The sequence below is a fragment of the Vipera berus genome (assembly GCF_964194415.1).
Source record: "Vipera berus genome assembly, chromosome: 2".
In the NCBI taxonomy this organism is placed as follows: domain Eukaryota; kingdom Metazoa; phylum Chordata; class Lepidosauria; order Squamata; family Viperidae; genus Vipera; species Vipera berus.
In genome coordinates this window covers 162,956,153-162,978,971 of record NC_138203.1, presented here as the reverse complement: position 1 = coordinate 162,978,971, position 22,819 = coordinate 162,956,153, and positions in this window count along the sequence as shown.

Genomic DNA, 22,819 nt, shown 5'->3' with positions numbered 1-22,819 from the left:
TAGAGTGGTATCATCTGCATATCTTAGGTTGTTGATGTTTCTTCCGGCAATCTTAATTCCAACTTTTGATTCATCTAGCCCTGCCTTTCTCATGATGTGCTCTGCATATAAGTTAAATAGGCAAGGCGACAGTATACAGCCTTGCCGGACTCCTTTCCCAATTTTGAACCAATCAGTGGTTCCGTGTCCAGTTCTCACTGTTGCTTCTTGGCCCGCATATAGATTTCTCAAGAGACAAATAAGATGGTCTGGTATGCCCATCTCTTTAAGGACTTGCCAGAGTTTGTTATGATCCACACAATCAAAGGCTTTAGCATAGTCAATGAAGCAGAAGTAGATGTTTTTCTGGAACTCTCTAGCTTTCTCCATGATCCAGCGTATGTTAGCAATTTGATCTCTAGTTCCTCTGCCTCTTCGAAATCCTGCCTGTACTTCTGGTAGTTCTCGATCCACATACTGCTGGAGTCTAGCTTGTAGAATTTTAAGCATAACTTTACTAGCATGAGAAATGAGTGCAATGGTGCGATAGTTTGAACATTCTTTGGCACTGCCTGTTGTGATTCAGGGCCAGCCTGTGGGTCCGGCAGCCGGCTCGGATGTCTCGGATGACTCAGACGAGGGGGAGGAGGAGGGTGTTGAAGACGAACTTGCTGATGATGGCTTGGAGGCTTCGCAGAGCCCCCAGCCAGGGCCCTCTTCTCAGCTGCGCGAGCCCGACAGTGCGGATGATGATGACCCACAGCTGGCCCTGTTCAAGGACGCCCGACGCAGGAGGCAGTCAAGCAGGAACAAGCAGAGAAAGGCTGTGGGACTCCTCGGAAGGAGGCACAGGGAGGCCACGCCCTGAACTCTAATAAAGGGAGTGTTTGGGGAAGGGCTGGTTGCTGAAAGCAACCGCTCCGTTTGAGGATCACAGTTCCAGTGTTTTGTTTCTTGTTCTGTTGTTTGTGTAATAAATCTTGGCAGACGCCTTCCAGCTTCAGACGCTCTCCAGCCTCTGCCGTTTGTACAGGGGTTGCCTTTCTGCAAGGCCGGTAGCAGGCTGGTTCAGAACACTGCCTTTCTTTGGAATTGGAATGTAAACTGATCTTTTCCAATCCTGTGGCCACTGTTGAGTTTTCCAAATTTGCTGGCAAATTGAGTGTAGCACTTTTACTGCATCGTCTTTTAAGATTTTGAATAGCTCAGCTGGAATACTGTCACCTCCACTAGCTTTGTTGTTGCTCAGCTTTTCTAAGGCCCACTTTACTTCACATTCTAGGATGTCTGGCTCGAGGTCAGTGACCACCTCATTGTGATTATCAGGGACGTTAAGCTCATTCTTGTATAGTTCTTCTGTGTAATTTTGCCACCTCTTCTTAATCTCTTCTGCCTCTGTTAGGTCCCTGCCATTTTGGTCCTTTATCATGCCCATTTTTGCATGAAACGTTCCTTTCATCTCTCCAATTTTCTTGAAAAGATCTCTGGTCCTCCCTATTCTATTGTTTTCTTCTATTTCTTTGCATTGTTCATTTAAGAAGGCATTCTTATCTCTTCTAGCTATTCTTTGGAATTCTGCATTTAATTGGGAATATCTTTCTTTTTCTCCCTTGCCTTTCGCTTCCCTCCTTTCCTCAGCTATTTGCAAAGCTTCCTCAGACAGCCATTTTGCTTTCTTGCATTTCTTTTTCTTTGGGATGGTTTTGGTTGCTACCCGTTGTACAATGTTGCGAACCTCTGTCCATAGTTCTTCAGGCACTCTGTCTATCAGATCTAATTCCTTAAATCTATTTGTCACCTCTACTGTATATTCAACAGGGATATTATTTAATTCATACCTGACTGGCCTAGCGCTTTTCCCTACTTTCTTTAATTTAAGCCTAAACTTTGCAACAAGAAGCTCATGGTCTGAGCCACAGTCAGCTCCTGGTCTTGTTTTTACTGACTGTATGGAGCTTCTCCATCTTTGGCTGCAGAGCATATAGTCAATCTGATTTCTGTGTTGACCGTCTGGTGATGTCCATGTGTAGAGCCGTCTCTTGGGTTGTTGGAAAAGAGTGTTTGCTATGACCATCGTATTCTCTTGACAAAATTCTATCAGCCTGTGCCCTGCTTCATTTTGTATTCCAAGGCCAAACTTGCCTGTTATTCCAGTTATCTTTTGGCTTCCTACTTTAGCATTCCAATCCCCCATGATGATAAGGACATCATTTTTGGGTGTTAGTTCTATAAGGTGCTGTAGGGCTTCATAGAACCGGTCAATTTCATCCTCTTCAGCACCGGTAGTTGGGGCATAGACTTGGACTACTGTGATATTGAATGGTTTGCCTTGGATTCGAACTGAGATCATTCTGTCATTTTGAGGATTGTATCCCAGTATTGCTTTTCCTATTTTTTTATTGACTATGAAGGCTACTCCATTTCTTCTGAGGGATTCTTGCCCGCAGTAGTATACCTGATGGTCATCTGAATTAAATTCACCCATTCCTGTCCATTTTAGTTCGCTAATACCTAAGATGTCAATGTTTAGTCTTGTCATCTCTTGTTTGACCACGTCCAGCTTTCCTTGATTCATGGATCTTACATTCCAGGTTCCTATGGAGAAAAAATCTTTACAGCATCGGACTTTCCTTTCACCACCAGACATATCCACAGCTGAGCGTCCTTTCGGCTTTGGCCCAGTCGCTTCATTCTTTCTGGCGCTACTAGTACTAGCCCTCTGCTCTTCCCCAGTAGCATATTGGACGCCTTCCAACCTGAGGGGCTCATCTTCCAGCGTCATATCGTTTTGCCTTTTGGTACTGTCCATAGGGTTTTCATGGCAAAGATACTGGAGTGGTTTGCCATTTCCTTCTCCAGTGGATCACGTTTTGTCAGAACTCTCTGCTATGACCTTTCCGTCTTGGGTGGCCCTGCACGGCATAGCTCATAGCTTCATTGAATTACGCAAGCCCCTTCGCCACGACAAGGCAGTAATCCATGAAGGGGATCTAGTAATTACTAGGCTGTAAATGCCCCAAAGTAAAAACTGCACAGACAGCAAGATTGCTTGGCTTGTTGCTAAAATGTGGTAGAGATAGATTGTGGGGGAAGCACAATTTACAGCCCTTCTGAGTCAAAGATTGGAGGGAAAAAAATGTTAACACGGTCTCAAGGAAGAGTCTTTCCCTTCTGGATCTAAAGAGAAAATGAGTTCCCAAGCGCATGTGCAAAATTGTCTGCAGTCTGTTAACAAAGAATGCCAGCAGATTTGTTCATCCTGTGTTCCCAGAGATGCGATCGTATATCTGAGATCTGTCCACAACATGCTCTGTATGGTAACATAGTATAAGGAAAGGAAAGGAAAAAGAAGTATACTATGAAACCTATACTGGAATTAAGAGATCAGCCTGGAAGAATTTAGATAATTATTAATGCCAGTTTTCTCTAAGGAGAAGATTCGTCTGAGCTTAAGTATTTAATGGCAAAAAGATTTCAAGTAAATCCTCTTCATGTTTCTTCCCTGCTAATGCTGCCTGTTCAACCTACTGTGCCAGGGAGGAGAGGAGGGAGAGAAGGAAGGAAGGAAAATAATTGTTCTCTGAACCATTGAAAAGCCACTGTGGAATGTGTTGGAATTTACCAAATTAAATGTGGTCCTCAAAAAGGAGGAACTAAACTTTTGGAACTTTCTTATTCCAAGATGATTATTCATTCAGTACCAGTTATCACACTTAGTTTAGCATAAAAAAAGCCCCTAACATGTCACTTCCACAATTTGTTTCAGCAGCTCCCGAGTCTCTCCCCAATTGTTGCTGATTTTTTAAAAAAGAAGAAGATAAAATTAAATTTTAAAGACTTGGTAAGTTAGAAAGAATGGCTAGTGATGGACTTAAGGCACCATCATTTTTTGTGTGTGTGTTTTGACCAAACCTTGTTCTCCTTGCACCCACATGTAACTCCCAATATATTCCACATGACTCGCATACAGCCTTCCATCTCCCTCCCCCCAAAAAGGTTGCATACATAGGTAGACATGCATGGGGTAAAACTATTAACAATGCAGGAATGTATGAAAAGGTAGTTTTTCAATCTGACTTGAGCTTATTACCGTGCAACATTTACCATTTTTCTTTCAGTGATGATCTATATTTATTTTTCACCTATTAGGAAAGCTGCAAAGGTCCTTGTTCTTCTGTGTTGGTAATTTTACATTTTGACAGATTACCAGCTTATTTTGACCAGTGTTCCTTTTTCTTGAAATGCCACAAACCATCTCTCTCTATACCTATGTGCATAGAAGCAAAATGTAACTAACTGTCCACATGGACCCTGATGCTTTCCCTACTGGAGAACGGCCTTCATGGGTTCTGTGGCAATACTTGCTATTTTACCATATAAGGAATGCCTGTATTTCATGCCCCTCCCTTCCCCCCCCCCACTCCAATATTGCCAATTCTAGCCTAGAGTGCTTCAAGTCACATTTCCTACAAGAGTGCAGGTGATGGAATATGTATAGATACATAAATAATAGAACTGAAACCATCCTTAGTTAAAAATAGATATCCTACTTAATAAATATTTTACTTACTAACTTTAGGATATAAAGCTTCCTTGACGGAAACCTCATGTTCTGCCAAAGAGATTAAAGTAACCCTTTAGTTCTGGCTTTGCAAGCAACAGGTGACTGATTCTGAGAGGTTCCCTTTGTTTTCTTCCTTAATGTCTATTACTCAAAAATATTTCTCCCACTCAAATATCCTAAGGTACTGGAATGTCATTGTGAATCATTTTGACCAAAGGGGAGTTTCTAATTCGTGGGTAGTTTAAGCGGTTTTCTAAACAATAACATGCACAAAGAAATTAAAAGCAACATAATTAAAATACATTTATGAATATTGATATCTTTCTTTTAGAAGCCAGGTTGAAATTGAATATTTAACACTTTTTCTATAGGTTTTCTAACTCAAAAAGATACTCAACAAACTTCTAAATGCAGAGACCTTTTTAAAAAGATTTTTTTTCTGTGCTAAGAGTCCAGGCAGATCCATAAAGTATTGTTGAAAGTATTAAAAGCCAGCACAGTTGTTGGATTCTTGGCTTTCTCTGAGCTTGCTTTTCCTCTTGCAGATGTTTCATTAACTAACCTAGTAATAAAATATCTGCAAGAAAAAAAAGCAAACTCAAAGAACACTGAGAACCTAATAATTCAACCCTGAGCTGTGTATATTCTCCACTATTGCAGCCAGAAAGATATCCAGAAAAATTAGTAGGACTATATTTCTTCCACCTTACAGCACTGGTTCCTGGTATATATTATCCACCAAGGCAATCACTGGTTCCATATCACGGCTAAAAGCCCAACTAAAATAGGTACAGAATCAACAATTTTTATGTATTTTTGGAGCCACCATTTACTTATGTGTTTGTTCGTTTGATAGGGCTTATATGTTGCTCAATTCCAGTCGAGCTCTAAGTGGCTTTTTCATTACCAAATTGGCAGAAATAATACAACTGAGATTAGCTTATAATTACCCAGCTTTTTTGAGATAATGAAAGGTTCCATTCTTAGTGTAGATGGAAACATGTCCTCCATGCACAATGGAATTAATCACCTCTGTTAGCTCAGAATGTTGCCCATGTTCACTGATTTAATTAGCCAGAAACTAATAGTAATACTAGACTGTCCTTATGGTTTAGCCATGTCTACAGATCAAAGGAAACCAAAATTAGATGTCATGCAGTGGGCAAGTTTACAATGACATGACTTGCTTAAAACAAGTCCAAGTCAAAGCAGATCGACTGTCAGCACATGTACCAGCTTCCCTTTCCCTGATGATTCACAGGACAGAAAAGCAATACTGGTCTATACTGTGCAGACAAGATAGTAGCAGAGAACCATATATTCTCTGCTGGTTTTGCCACCATGAGATTTATACCTTCTCTAATTCATCTTGGTATTTTTTCCCCCATTGATTTTGAAGCTCTCATAATTCATTAAGCAATAGGACAGTCAAGATTTTGGCAATCTCTCTGACAAATGAATTCAGGAAGCATCTGGATCCATCAAGCATTTGAGGTTGACCATTTAAATTAATTTACCACCGGTGGAGAGTCATAACCAGTCATTAATCTAGTGCTGACAAGGGAACGAACCCCCCATAAAAACAGAGTCACATAAAGCATCTCTACTTTTGAATCACCAACACTATTCAAACCAATACCAAATGAAGGGTATGCCTTGCTCTAGGCCAGGGGTCAGCAACCTGAAACAGTGAAAGAGCCACTCGGAACCGGTTCCCTCACAAAAGGAAAAACTGAGAGCCGCAAAAAATGTGTGCGCATGCGCATACATGTGCACATGCGCAGAACAGGGTTTCACTGAAGTGTGGAGCCAAGGCAAGATATGCACCTACCCTGCATATTTGAATTGATTGGTTGAAATTTTTTAGTTCCACTTTTTTTTTTTTTTGGACTGCACATGGCAGAGGACTGGGAGCCGCAGGAGATGACTTGAAAGAGCCGCATGTGGCTCTGGAGCCGCGGGTTGCAGACCTGTGCTCTAGGCACAGGCCAGATAGTCGCTGGGACAGATCCAAGGTTGTCATATCATATATGAAATGTTGAACCACGCTTGACTGAAGAAACTCAGTGTAGGCTGAAATCTCCTGAATGAGAATTCTAGAGTAGAACATTACCACTCCCATGGTAATACTTTAAGAAGGGAAATAATTAAATAGCATAGTGGATCAAAGTGACAAAATTCATAGTTTTGGTTACCCACCACAATAACATGCTTTCAAAATTAGTATATTGCTAAATAGAGCATCTAGTTCGTGAGGTAGAAATCTTAGTTTTGAACAAGCAAGCTAGATGGATTTTATTTATTTATTCAATTTATATGTGATCCATTTTCGTGTGTGTCTGTGTGTGTATATATGTGTGTGTGTGTGTATGTGTATATGTGTATGTATATGTATATATATACGTATAAGTATGTGTCTGTATATATATGTATTCATGTGTGTGTGTATTCACATTTATTATCAGTCTAAACAATTTCCATTTATGTAGAACTAACTTACAACCTTTGTTTAAACACTGCAGTATCACACTAACTGATGCAGAGAAGTTATAGATTCCTCCATCACCACTGCTTCCTCTTTCATTTTACTGAATTTGCGTCTATGTTTCGCTTCCTGGCATTGTTCATAAACCATATTTTATGACTTCATAAAATATGGTTTCCATGGTTTTCAGTGAAAATGTCCCAAACAATTGGAAAAAAAATCAAAAGCACTTTGAGAAGAGGGTTTCTTTTTAAGAAATTTAACATAACTGATACTTCACACTGAAGGGAACATGAATTTCCTATTATTCAGTCAATCTCTAGTTTCCTTGGCAATGGTGATTGGACTGCTTAGTTTTTGATAAGTTATATAAAACAGTTAGGGACAAGAGAAAGAAGCCGAAAAAATCTAATGTGCTGTGGGGATCTTCATTATAATAGTCTTGCAGAGACAAAAACATTGTTTCCAAGTCTTTTTACAGACATTTTTTTACTTTTATTCTTACTCTTTTTTTTCAGTATCTTTGAGCAGAGTTAAGAACATCAAAGAATTCCCGATGTATGTATACAAACCATATATCTACATTTTTAATTCCTTTACTAATTTATTGGTTCTTTATAAATCAATGCTAAATAATTTAAACCCATGCTTATGAAAAGAGAGTTGGATTCACCATAGGTAGGGACAAGAATTCTGCACTAGAGTTTACCTGGCTCTAGAGTTATGGCAGCTGGAATATCTTAGTTATGGCAGTTGGAATATCTTCAATTTATTATTACTAGTTTCCATGCATGCATGTGGCATATGGTATATGCATATACCACCTTAGACGAGTTCAAATCACCAGGACCAGATGGATTACACCCCAAGGTTCAGAAGGAACTGGCAGACGTGATCTCAGAACCACAGAACTATATCTTTCAAAGATATGGAAAAGAGCTGATGTAGTTCCCATCTTCAAAAAAAGGGGGGGGGAATAGCTCCAGGAAACTACAGACCTATCAATACCTGGGAAGATTCTGGAAAAGATAATCAAGCAACGAATCAGCAAATACCTATAGGCAAACAAAGTCATTACCAAAAGCCAACATGGGTTTGTCAAAAACATCGTGCCAGACAAATCTTATTGTATTCTTTGCCCAGGTGACAAAATTAGTGGACAGGAAGAATGCTGTGGATATAATTTACTTGGACTTCAGGAAGGCATTTGATAAAGTAAACTACAACCTACTACTTAATAAGATAGAAAAATGTGGGTTAGACAGCATCATCACCAGATGGATTCATAGCTGGCTGACCAGCCATACTCAGCATGTGGTCCTCAGTGGAACTGCATCTACATGGAGGGAAGTGTGTAGTGGGGTGCCCCAGGCCTCTGTTCTGGGCTCAGTGCTCTTCAACATCTTCATCAATGATTTGGATGAGGGGATAGATGGGGAACTCATCAAATTTGCAGACGACACCAAACTGGCAGGAATAGCCAACACTCCAGAAGATAGGCTTAAGATACAGTAGGATCTTGACAGACATGAACATTGGGCACTATCTAACAAAAAGAAATTCAATGGTGAAAAAAGTAAGGTTCTACATTTACACAAGAAAAACCAAATGCACAGGTACAGTATAGGTGTTACCTTGCTCAATAGTAGTAACTGTGAGAGTGATCTCGAAATCCTAGTGGACAATCAGTTAAATATGAGCCAGCAGTGTGCTGCAGCTGCCAAAAAAAGCCAACACAGTGCTAAGCTGCATTAACAGAGGGATAGAATCAAGATCATGTGAAGTGTTAATACCAATTTATAATGCCACACTTGGTAAGGCCACACTTGGAATACTGCATCCAGTTTTGGTCACCATGATGTAAAAAAGATGTTGAGACTCTAGAAAGAGTAGAGAGAAGAGCAACAAAGATGATTAGGGGATTGGAGGCTAAAACATATAAAAACGGTTGCTGGAATTGGGTGTGTCTAGTTTAATGAAGAGAAGGACGAGGAGTGACATGATACTAGTGTTCCAATACCTCACGGGTTGCCACAAAGAAGAGGAAGTCAAGCTATTCTCCAAAGCACTTGAAGGCAGGAAAAGAAGCAATGGATGGAAACTAATCAAAGAGAGAAGCAACTTAGAACTAAGGAGAAATTTCCTGACAGTTAGAACAATTAATCAGTGGAACAATCTGCCTCCTGAAGTTGTGAATGCTCCAACACTGGACGTTTTTAAGAAGAGACTGGACAGCCATTTGTCTGAAATGGTAAAGGGTTTCCTGCCTGAACAGGGGGTTGGACTAGAAGACTTCCAAGGTCCCTTCCAACTCTATTATTATTTTTATAACTAAGCCGTCTTATATCATAAATATATGGGCAGTTAAGCTGCCATAGTATCAGTGGGTCTAGCTCAGTGCAATTTATAATACCACAGCAAACAGCTGTAAGAAATTTTAAATATGGGTCATTTCCAACCTTCTATTTCGTTTTTTTTTTAGCTGAAGTAGCCAAGGACTGAATCTAGGATCTTGTGCAACCAAAGTATCTTCTTCTTCCCTAAGACAATCTATGGCTTCTTTAGCATAAATGAAGATGTGCAACCTTTGCAAATGATGAAATGATGAAATAAAGATGATGTCTGGAACAACTGCCCTTCACTGACGAGATCTCTGCTTTTTGTTGTTGATGTTCTTCTTGTTTCATTTCAGCTGTATAAAATAGACAATGGAAATATCTAGAAAATTATGTCGAGCCTGCAGAAAATTGATAGGAAGTATTTGTTTCTCCCTTTATCATCATTCTTCTTCCGCTGAAGCAAAATGGTGGGAGATTCAGGGCAAACAAAATCTACTGCTTTTCATTGTGCCCACAAAATAATAAACTAACTGTGACTATCTCAATGTCAGTCATACTTGGTATTTGGAAGGGAAACCATCCAGAGATCTTATGGCTATAGGTCAGATCAGGAAGTTTAAAAAAAATATTGGAAAAGAGCTGGAACAACCCACTACAGTATTGGTGCTTAACAAACACACATATCCATGTAATCACTTGTACTTAACCTTAAGATGAGAGAGCCTTTACCTTTGACCTCAAACTATGTTGAGGGCTTTAGGCTGGATAGTTTTAAAAGAGATTTAGATAATAGCCAACAGTCAGGAAGGTTATTCATCATCTTCCCTGTATCAGAAACAGGATATTGCTGGAAAATTCAAGCAAAAAAGGGTATCATCTATCCTGAGCTTCTCATAGGCAGCGACGTAGACTAGAATGGAGAGCTAGTTAGATTTGGATCCGATTTAGCTCACTTCTGATGTTCTTATAATCCTCAATATATAATTATTTGTGCCACTTGCATGATGAATGGCAGAACTTGCATGATGACTTTATAAGACAGCATTTTCTGCATACAAAGTTGCCTTCTGCCAGAGTAAGCAACAAGAACATAAAGGAAAGACATATTCTTATTGAGAATTAGACAAATTCCTACCTATCTGAAAGCTAAATAACATTAGAGTGATATTTCAAAGGCTTTTCTTCTTATTCCAGAGCCAAGGCAATATGCAAAGAACAAGATGTTTATATACAGTGTAAAGTTATGTAAGCAGGTACAGTGGGATTTGTTACATCACCCAGTACTTGTTACAATTTTAGAGTATAAAAATAGGAACAAAAGCAGTAGGAATAAAATGGAGAAATAATCTAGAAAGACAACATATTAATAAAAATGTAATTCCCTTAACTTCTGCCCTCTGCAATCCATCATATCTAGAAGGCAGAAGACAGAGAAAGTGCTGCACAGCTATACTTTGATAAATCCACATCAAAACTAGTTACCTTTTGCAAATGGCTTGCATATATAGCTCATTTTTTTCTTTAAAAAAATCCATTTACCGGTAGCTTCTATAACAGTAAAGGTCTTTGTTGCCATGTGCACTCAGCAATTTTCGTTTTTTGTAGCTTGCTGGATACTGAAATCAGCATCAAATAGTTGTTGTTGTTAGTTGCGAAGTCGTGTCCGACCCATCGCGACCCTATGGACAATGTTCCTCCAGGCCTTCCTGTCCTCTACCATCTTCTGGAGTCCATCTAGGCTCACACCTACTGCTTCAGTGACTCCATCCAGCCACCTCATTCTCTGTCGTCCCCTTCTTCTATTGCCCTCAATCTTTCCCAGCATTAGGCTCTTCTCCAGTGAGTCCTTCCTTCTCATTAGGTGGCCAAAGTATTTGAGTTTTAGCTTCAGGATCTGGCCTTCTAAAGAGCAGTCAGGGTTGATCTCCTCTAGGACTGACCGGTTTGATCGCCTTGCAGTCCAAGGGACTCGCAGGAGTCTTCTCCAGCACCATAGTTCAAAGGCCTCAATTCTTTGGCGCTCAGCCTTTCTGATGGTCCAACTTTCACTGCCATACATTGCAACTGGGAAGACCATAGCCTTGACTATACGCACTTTTGTTGGCAGGGTGATGTCTCTGCTTTTTAGTAGTGAACTATATCAAATAGTAGTGAACTATATATCCCTTCACTTAGAAGAGTTAGCAATAGGCAAGATTGCTTCCTAAAAAGAGATTCATAAACATAATGAATGGATAATGGAAAATGCCCAAGATGGCGGACGTGCTCGGCTAAGCTCTGTGCGGAGCTCCGGCAATGTGGCGACCCTTGGGAGCCTCACAGGAATATTCTCTCTGTGAAGGACTTGGGATGGGGGACGAGGACGAGGTGAGCTTCTGTGGTTGTGGGCAACGCCCGTATTGTTATCTTTTGGCCCCGCGAGCCCTGGACTCTCCGAGGTCTCCGAGGTTTTCCATCTGAGCCCGGAAGAGTTTTTGGAGGCCCTAGAGGACGCGGAGGAGCTGAGCAGTGCCCCGTGCTGCGCGACCAGCTGTTTGTTGGACCGCGGGGGCTCGGTGGACTCAGCGAACTCTAACAGAGGCTGCTGGAGTGCCTGGAAGACCTACATACATTCTGCGGAGCTCTGCTCTACGCGGCGCCGACCAGCTGCTCTACGCGGCACCGACCAGCTGCTCTACGCGGCGCCGACCAGCTGACCGTTGGTGCCGGGGAGTTTTGAGAGCCTGATTAACAACTCGTTGGAGCCGGGCGGAGGATCTCGGAGGCCTGCGTTCCGCCGACCAGCTGACTGTCGGCCCCTGATGGAGTCTGCGGAGCCTGGTGGTGTTCCCGGAGCCTGCGGAGCCCGGGACAACTTTCTAGAGCTTGGCGGTGTTCCGGAGCGCCTTTCAGCTGCTTGGGGGAGCCGCGTGTTGACTGATTAACTATGAATCGCGGCTTGGAGCAGCGTTGCCGTGGAAGTGTTGAAGTGGTGGAGATGTTGCCTGGTTGGTGTCTGAGATGGCTGGCAGCGAAGAGAGTTGGAGTACCGCGGCCTCTCTGGTATGGTGACCTGGCCTGGTGGGGGAATGCGGACGCTGATGCCTCGGACGTTAATGAGGCACAATTTAACCCCTGCGCCGCCAGAAACTGACTAGACCATGTTTTGTGGTTCTGTTGAACTACCATGGTCTCGGTTTCCCTTCCTGGCTGACTATCATCTGGTCCTTCTACAACATGAAATTGAACTGTGTAACCGGAGCTCTCCTACCATTCTGTGACTCTACAGGCTTATCAGCCCTGATGTATTTCGCTGACTCTTTTGCTCTAATTCCCTCCTCTCTCCTCCCCTCCCCTATAATTTTGGAAGGTCCGGGTTACAACCACTGTGGGAGAGTGGTTGAGATTTTACATCTGCTGCCTCCCAGAGGTGAGAGCTCTGGGCGGTATTGCTTCCCCCAGTTGTATGTACCAGGCTGCTCCCCGGCCCTGACCGCCGTGAGAGGGCGGGATTCGATCTGTTCCGGGGTTTCCCAGCTCTAGTGGCAGTGGAGCTGGGCTGGCACTCTGGTCATTCTCCTTCGATTTATTTTGAGATCCTCCCGTATCGATCTGGTCTGCCTTGCTGCCTTTTTTGTCGGACTTGTTTAATAATCATCATGCGTCTGACTTATTCTAGCACGGTTTTATTCGCCCTCAGGGGCCCCCCCCATCCTGGGAGCGACCCGCCTTACTCTTTACACCTCCTCTTGATGAAGGGCCTGATTGTTGGGACCCTGAGAGATGGCTGGGCACGGGTAGGGGCCTCCGATATAAATCAATTAAGAGGCCCCTGGTTAGTTTTTCGGCTAAATTTTTTGGTGGGTTAGGGAGGGGGGTGGGAACTTCTTTTGGTTGTTTGGATATGGGGGGTAGTCCAACAACCGTTGTTCAGGCCAGGTCCAGGATTGATCGCGGGGGGGAGGAACGGGGGTCGGTTGCCCCCGGGGCTCCAGGGCAAGTCGTGGGATTACCCATTCCCACGACGTTAGGGAATGGCAGCAGGTGTAGAAACAGAGGGTCGTATTGATCTCAGGGAAGGCCTCTCCGCTGCCTACAAGCGGTGAGGCACTCTGACCCTCTGGCTCCGCCCCGAGGTCCCGGGAGTGAGGATGTGCAGCCCCCTGAGCTCCGGCTGGTGTACTTGAATGCCAGGTCTGTCGCTAACAAAGCTCCTCTCGTCCGTGACTTGGTCGAGGGTGAGCAGGCGGACCTGGCTTGCATCACGGAGACTTGGTTGGGCCCAGAGGGCGGTATTCCTCTGGTTGATCTTTGCCCACCAGGTTTCCGGGTGCTACACCGGCCTCGGGCTCAGGGTAGGGGTGGGGGAGTGGCTGTTGTTATGAGGGAGACCTTGTGCCCGCGGGAGGCCACCGTTCCCCAGATAGTCGGGTGTGAGTCTCTCTTTTTGAGATGCGGCCCTGGTGCACAGTTGGGCTTGCTGCTGGTGTACTTTTCGCCTAGTCACGCAGCAGCAGCCCTGCCTGAGCTTCTCGATGTCCTCTCTGGGTTGGTGATTGAGTTCCCGAAACTTATAGTTTTGGGGGACTTCAATCTACCATCTCTGGGAGGATCATCTGAGTTGGCTCGGGAGTTCATGGCTTCCATGACGGCCATGGACCTGACGCAAGTAATTTCGGGACCGACTCATGAGGGAGGCCACACCCTTGACCTAGTTTTCTTATCTGGACGGTGGTTAGATGATCTTGGTGGGGGCTCCCCAATTGTTATGCCCCTGTCATGGACCGATCATCATCTCCTGCGGCTGGTCTTCCGTTTTGCCACGCCCCGCCGTGGGTGTGTGGAACCAATTAGATGGTACCGCCCCAGACGCTTAATGGATCCTGAGAGGTTCCAGGCAGCGCTGGGGTCCCCACCTGCCTCCTTTGCTCACAGCTTGGCAGATGCCATAGTGGAAGCCTGGGAAAGGGCAGCCACTGAGGCTCTTGACTGGGTTGTACCCTTGCGGCCCCTGACCCGGTGCAGATCCCGTCGAGCTCCATGGTTTTCTGTGGAGCTCCGGGAGATGAAGCGTCGGAGACGGGGCCTAGAAAGCGGTTGGAGATCCAGCCGATCCGAATCCGACCGATTGCGACTAAGAGCCTATATTAGGTCTTATCTCGCTGCCATAAGGGTGGCGAGGTCTAATCACTTCGCTACCCTTATCGCGTCCGCAGATAATCGCCCGGCCGCTCTGTTTAGGGTGACTCGCTCCCTCCTTAATCAAGAGGTGAGGGAGGAACCCTTGCAGGGTCGTGCCGAGGAGTTTAACCAACATCTGTCGGACAAAATCGCTCGGATTCGGACCGGTCTGGACTCTGACTGGGCAGAGTCTGGCGATCAGGACACGGGCGGTCTTGTCAATATCACCTGGGAGGAGTTTGATTCTGTGACTCCAGAGGAAGTGGACAGGATTATGGGGAGGCTGAGCTCCACCACATGTTTATTGGACCCGTGCCCTTCCTGGCTGGTCTATGCAGCCCGGGAGAGGACACGCAGCTGGTTCCAGGCAGTTATATCGGCTTCTTTGAGTGAGGGTAGCTTCCCTGCCATCTTGAAAGAGGCGGTGGTGAGGCCTCTCCTCAAGAAGCCTGCCCTGGACCCAGCTGTATTGAACAACTTTCGTCCGGTCTCCAACCTTTGCTTCCTTGCGAAGGTTGTTGAGAGTGTGGTGGCGCATCAGCTCCCTCTGGTCCTGGATGAAGCGGATTATCTAGACCCGTACCAATCGGGTTTCAGGCCCGGGAACAGCACGGAGAAGGCATTGGTCGCGCTGGTGAATGATCTCTGGAGGGCTCGGGACAGGGGACATTCCTCTGTTCTAGTCCTATTAGACCTCTCAGCGGCTTTCGATACCATCGACCATGGTATCTTGCTGCGGCGTCTCAGGGGATTGGGAGTGGGAGGCACGGTCTTACAGTGGTTCTCCTCCTATCTCCAGGGACGTTCGCAGTCGGTGTTGACAGGGGGGCAGAGGTCGACCGCGAGGTCTCTCGTTTGTGGAGTTCCTCAGGGGTCGGTCCTCTCGCCTCTCCTGTTCAACATCTATATGAAACCGCTGGGTGAGATCATTCGTGGTTTTGGAGTTGGGTATCATCAGTACGCTGATGATACCCAGCTTTTTCTTTCGACCCCAAACCACCCCAGTGATGCCCTCAACGTGATGTCCCGCTGCCTGGAGGCGGTTCGGGTCTGGATGGGGAGGAACAGACTTCAAGTCAACCCCGACAAGACTGAGTGGCTTTGCATACCTTCATCCCGGGTCTATTCAGATATTCCATCTCTTTCTATGGGGGGTGAACTATTACCCCCCGTAGATAGGGCTCGCAACTTGGGAGTCCTCCTAGACTCACGGCTCACCTTGGAAGATCACATAGTGGTTGTGACTAGGGGGGCTTTCGCCCAGGTTCGCCTGGTGCACCAGTTGCGGCCCTATCTAAGCCGGGATGATTTATGCACGGTCACTCACGCGCTCGTGACCTCTCGTCTAGACTACTGCAACGCTCTCTACATGGGGCTTCCCTTGAGGACCACCCGGAGGCTCCAACTGGTACAGAATGCAGCCGCGAGAGTTGTGTTGGGAGTCTCCCAATACTCCCATGTTACACCTCTGCTCCGTGAGCTGCATTGGTTACCAGTTGTCTTCTGGGTGAGATTCAAGGTACTAGTAATGGTGTTTAAAGCCCTACATGGCACGGGTCCAGAGTACCTTAGGGAACACCTGCTGCCGGCATCAACTTCCCTCCGCCCTGTGCGTTCCCACAGAGAGGGCCTCCTCAGGGTGCCACCGGTCAGAGAATGTCGATTGGTGGCCCCCAGGGGGAGATCCTTCTCTGTGGGCGCCCCGGAACTATGGAATCAGTTACCGGTTGAGCTCCGGACGGCGCCTGATCTCCGCTCCTTTCGCCGCGATCTAAAAACATACTTGTTTGAACAAGCCGGCCTGGCCTGATGGGGGATTGGTGGGGTTTTTACTGTATTTTATTGGGGTTTACTATGTATTAATTGTTTTTTAGTGGGCATGTATTTAATCATTTTTTAACTTTTGTAATTTCTGTGTTTTTTATTCTTGCCCTGTTCACCGCCCTGAGTCCTTCGAGAGAAGGGCGGTATAGAAATATTAATAAATTAAAATTAAATTAAATTAAACATGTTTGAATTCAATAGTTTAGGATTATGGTTTGCAGCAAGTTTTACTTGTTGAACTGTTTTGTCCAAAGTCAAGTTTGGATTGTTTGTAAATTGCTTTGGGGCATGCTAGGCTGTTAATTTTTTAATAAAAAAATAGCTTAACTGTAATGTATTGGGCCTGTTTTACTTGAACTCTACTACGTGTCTTGATTGCTGTTTGAGATTGCTTAATCAGGGAGTTGGGTCTAGGGAGGCAACAGGATCCTTCAAACCTATTGCCCGCTGCCTAGTGGCCAGCAGTATAAATAGCTGCATAGAAGCCTTGGTTAACAGTTCAGTTCCTGCATTCAATAAAGCATGTTCCTGCCTGAACTCTCTCGCCTTGTCTCCTGCTTGCAACAAAGAACCCAGTACACAACATTAACAACTAGGATGACCTAGCTGAGAACCATAATGTTCACATTTTGGACAAGGAAGACAGATTGAGAGAGGAGTGAAGGAATCCATTTATGCCAAAGTGGAAAATCCTTCCCTCAATAAAGCTGGAAGCTTCAGGCACAACCTGTCCTCCATATTTAATGCTGCTCTTGCATCAGGCCCCAGGAAGATTAAGACCACTTCACAAATTCACCAAGAAGGTCACACTTAGCAACTCACCTAAGACAAAGATTTAGAAGCAACTGCCCTTAATGACTTGAGGCTTACTCAACTAGTGAGCCTATTAGGGGAGAAATGAAACCACATGGACAACTTATATGAGGTCCTCCTAACCAACTTGCTCAGACTGAAGAAGGTACTTGGATAAGTAGTGAAACCAAAAAAAGAAAAGTCCAGTTGCCATGGCTCAACTTTCAGACAACTCTACATGGATAACTGAGAATCTTCATCAACAGACACTTAACAACTAATTTCCCTTATTATTTTTATAACAAACACAGCAGTGATAGCAAAAATTAATCATTTTCTTTTTCTATTTAAACCCCATATTTTAAATTTCAATTTCTCAATGAGCTTACCCTACAAGCTTTACCCCACAAGTTTTACCACTGGAGATATTTTTCACTTCTCTGTGATGAGCAGTTCTACTCAGGTTTGCCTCTCAAAAGAATAAAAGTATCTTTTAGTTGTTATCAAAAAAGAGTTAGGCATTCTCCCCAAAGGAAATGTTGAATTCACAAAATAATCAAACTATCGAACAGGCGAATAAGCCAACAAGTCCGAGAAGAGCATAGTTCAAACAAGAAAGAATGTACTCTCTAACCTTTAAAACAGGAGTAATCACTCCTGAATTAATGCAAGGGCTTATTTCCAAAAAGCATGCTAGAGCTGAGCTGCATATTTGGCAATGCTCCAGCTGGGGAAAGTGAATTATTTTAATTTCATTTTAGCACTGCCAAATTAGGAATCATCTCTGTTCCAACCTCATCGCGCATGTCCTTTCAAAAAGGTGGTTGCTGGCCTCAGCAACAAGGCTGTAGCTATAAACATTTTTTTTTATTTTCCTTTTTTATCTTGATATTTGCTGGGTTTGGTTAATTCACAGATCCCCAGATGGAAGTTTGCAGAAGTAAATGTTATGCCCTTTTCATCACCCATTAAAAATACAGTCCATTTTCAGCTATGACCTTGACTTGCCATCAAAGCCAGGAGCAGTTAACATAACAATAGGAAAAGCTCTGCAAATACCTAGGTGGCTTGCATGCTGAATTCTTTTTTCTTTTTTTTCTCTTGTTGTTAAATTATTGTAATTTAAATCTTGTTCAGCAGTGTCCTACTGTCTTACATGCTACATATAGTCCTGCAGAGTAGTTGCTTGTTTATAGATATTGGCGACCTATCTCCCCCACCCTTGGCTTTATTGTAGTTAATTCCAATAAATTGACTTCATAGGTAACATTTGCCCATGCTTTAGGGCAGAGTTCCTTAAGCTTAGCTACTTGAAGATGTATGGACTTCAGTTCCTAGAATTCCTCAGCCAGAAATCTGAGAGTTGAGGTCCACACATCTTCAAGTGGCTAAGGTTGAGAAACACTGCCATAGGGCACATCCATAGTGCAAAAATTACTGGGTTAGGACGCTGAGCTTGTCGATCAGAAGGTCGGCAGTTTGGCGGGTCGAATCCCGAGTGCCGCGTAACAGAGTGAGCGCCTGTTACTCGTCCCAGCTTCTGCCCACCTAGCAGTTTGAAAGCACGTAAAAATGCAAGTAGAAAAATAGGGACCACTACGGTGGGAAGGTAACAGCGTTCCGTGCGCCTTTGGCGTCTAGTCATGCCGGCCACATGACCACGGAGACGTCCTCGGACAAGCGCTGGCTCTTCGGCTTTGAAACGGAGATGAGCACCGGCCCCTAGAGTCGGAAATGACTAGCACGCATGTGCGGGGGAACCTTTACCTTTACCTTTTATTGAAATGAGACCAACCGCAGGGGTGTTGCAACTGCCACACCAACTTATCCCTTCCCCACATCTCTCCCACACACCCAGCCCAGCAGGGCAAACAGTTACTGCTGTGGCCCTGGGGGACTGGACCTACTCCCCATCCCACCATGTCCAGAAAGCCCACACCAGCTATCACAGGGCCCATTAGCATGCAGAAATTGCTCCATTTATCTTTTCATTTTTCTACAGTAGTGGCCAAAATTGTGGAAACCTTTTGGGAAAGGTGTATTTTTGAGGTTTGATGGCTAATAACACCACTTGTTTTTGGAGTTTTTGTTCAATTATCTGTACTGCATTCTATGAAAAGTTATAGCCCAATAACCAGAAAAAGGAAGCACAACTTGCTTAGGTTGATATCAGGTAGCTATCCTTCATCTGACTGTAGCCAATGAGCATGAGTGTTTAGAGAGCCAATCAGGTGTCATCTTGTTTTGGCAATGAGCCAATCAGATCACAGTAGGATTCAGTTATTGATGTCATGTATTGAAGCTGAGAGGAGGACATTTGTCAGTGTGTTATGGGATCGCTATCAAGTTGGTTGGGTTTTTTTGTGTTCTTTCATTTAATGAGCTTGTAAAATGTAATAAAATTAAAGTAATGGTGCAAAGAGTTGACTGGTTGCCCAGAAAGCGATGTAAAATAGTATTATTAAGTGAACAAGGCTACAGTTATAAAGAAATTAAAAGAAAAATTGGTGGAAATTTAACCAAAGGTGGCATCCACCAAGAGCCTTGGTGGAGCAGTGGGCTAATGCCTCCTTAAGTATCACCAGCTGCCTGCAATTAGTGCAGGTTCGCATCCCACCAGGCTCAAGGTTGACTCAGCCTTCCATCCTTCCGAGGTAGGTAAAATGAGGACCCAGATTGTTGGGGGCAATTAAGCTGACTTTGTAATAATGCCGTTTGGGGGGTGTATGAAAGCCCTAATAAGCAGGCATATACATAGAATGAAGGCTACTGCTAAGCTTGTAAGCCGCCCTGAGTCTTCGGAGAAGGGCGGGATATAAATGGAATTAAAATAAATAAATAAATAAATAAATTTCTACTGTACACTTTTCCCAAAAGGTTTCAACAATTTTGGCCACTACTGTACAGTTACTGACAGGTGCACCTAGCCAATGTGAAGTGCAGCCTTCTTTGCCTCATTCTGCAAATTTATGTGATTTGGAGAAGGAGCCTCTTGAATGATTAAAGGAATGGCTCCAGATTTCTGTGTGCCTGTAGGCCCTGTGGTAGCCAGCTCGGGCCTCTTGGCCTATTTAATAATTCTTTTTATTTATTTATAGTTTATACTGTAATTGTTTAGATTTCACACATTAATGCCACATAAACTATGGTTCATAAATGACAGAGGCTGGGTTCCCATAGAACATTAAACTAAAATAAAAGCAAATCACATTATAATTTAGGGGCAATGTGTGAACTGAGCCATAGGAGGGGTGGCAATCTGCAGCATACAGGTAGCATTTTGTTATATTACCCCAAATTCTGAAATAAATTTCTTTCTCCACAGTGAAGAAATGTTATTGCTTATTTGTTGTTTAAAGCAATGGTTGTCAATCTGTGGTCCACGGACCCCTGGGAGGTGAGATATCGTCACAGGGGGTCCACAAAGGCTTGAAAAAAAAAGTTATGATTCTTTGCAGTTAAATCTGAATGAGTGAGTGAGTGAATGAATGAAAGCAAGATGGAATGGGAAATAGAACAAAATCTTTATTTTCCATGGTTGTTTTGTGAAACTCGGCTTTTTAAACCTATTTCTTCAATTAAAAACAAAGATATAAATCAGATATGAAAGTAGCTGTCTTATAAAGATATTATACTAGGAGCATGTGCATTAACAGATTGATTTATTTCCCCTTCTCTCCAAATTTAAAGGTCCTTCATGAGAAAATTGAAATAAATATTTGATGCAGTCTAATGCTATAAATCTTGACTTAAGTCTTGGGTAGTCTGTGACTATGGTCCACGGCCACAAACGATTTTAAAAGGGGGCCTGGGGTGAAGAAAATGTGAACTACTGGTTTAAAAGATTATGCTATAAATCCTTTCCTAATCTGGGCCCTTCAAATGTGTTAGATTGCAATTCCTCATCAACATGGGGAAGGCGGTGCTAAGTGAAGGAGGCAACTACAGTTTTTCATTGGGAGGAGGAGTTTACCTACATTCTAAACATACTTTTACCCTGTTTGACTTTATTCATACTTTATTTATTTTATATTCCACCTCCCCAATATTTAGGGTGACAAACTGTTCCTCTTCCTGGAAGTCCCTGAATTTTAATTTGCCCTAGAAGATAGGCTCTGGTAAAAGAGAAACTTGAAGAGATTTTGAGATTGGTGTCAGCTCTTTGAGATAGATAGGCCAAGTGAACTGAAACTGAAAGATAAAAGGGACAAGTATAGGAATTGGAAAGAGGGGCACATATAGAGCCTTGGTGGAGCAGTGGGCCAATGCCTCCTTAAGTAACACCAGCTGCCTGCAATTAGTGCAGGTTCACATCCCACCAGGCTCAAGGTTGACTCAGCCTTCCATCCTTCCGAGGTAGGTAAAATGAGGACCCAGATTGTTGGGGGCAATAAGCTGACTTTGTAATAATGCCGCTTGGGGTGTGTGTGAAAGCCCTAATAAGCAGGCATATACATAGAATGAAGGCTACTGCTAAGCTTGTAAGCCGCCCTGAGTCTTCGGAGAAGGGCGGGATATAAATGGAATTAAAATAAATAAAAATAAATAAATAACTAAGGCAGAATATCAGCAAACAGCCCGTGCCTGCAAAGATGAAGTGAGGGAAGCTAAGGCTCAAAATGAACTAAGGCTTGCGACCAAAGTCAAAAATAACAAAAAAAGCTTCTTTCAACATATAAGAAACAAGAAAAAAGTTAAGGAAATGATTGGTCCATTAGTGGGGGAAAGTGGCAAGAAGGTGACAAGCAACAGGGAGAAAGCAGAACTATTTAACTCGTTTTTTGCATCTGTCTTTACACAAAGGGAAAAAACAGTCCAACGTACCAAAACCAGTGCCATAAAAAACAGAATAGAAACGCAAATTAAGATAGGCAAGAAAATGGTAAGTGAGCACCTGTCCAGCCTAGACGAGTTCAAATCACCAGGACCAGATGGATTACACCCCAAGGTTCTCAAGGAACTGGCAGACGTGATCTCAGAACCACTGAACTATATTTTTCAAAGATCCTGGAGCACTGGGGAACTACCAGAGGACTGGAAGAGAGCTGATGTAGTTCCCATCTTCAAAAAAGGGAAAAAACAGATCCAGGAAACTACAGACCTATCAGCCTGACCTCAATACCTGGGAAGATTCTGGAAAAGATAATCAAACAACAAATCAGCGAACACCTTGATGCAAACAAAGTTATCACTAAAAGCCAACATGGGTTTGTCAAAAACAGATCGTGCCAGACAAACCTTATTGCATTCTTTGACCAAGTGACAAAACTAGTGGACCAGAGGAATGTTGTAGATTTAATTTACTTGGATTTCAGTAATGCATTTGATAAAGTAGATCACAACCTACTACTTGATAAGATAGAAAAATGTGGGTTAGATAGCATCACCACCAGATGGATTCGTAGCTGGCTGACAGGCTGTACTCAGCGTGTGGTCCTCAATGGAACTGCATCTACATGGAAGGAAGTGTGTAGTGGGGTGCCCCAGGGCTCTGTTCTGGGCCCAGTGCTCTTCAAAATCTTCATCAACGATTTGGATGAGGGGATAAATGGGGAACTCATCAAATTTGCAGATGACACCAAGCTGGCAGGAATAGCCAATACTCCAGAAGATAGGCTTAAGATACAGGAGGATCTGGACAGACTCGAACACTGGGCACTATCTAACAAAATGAAA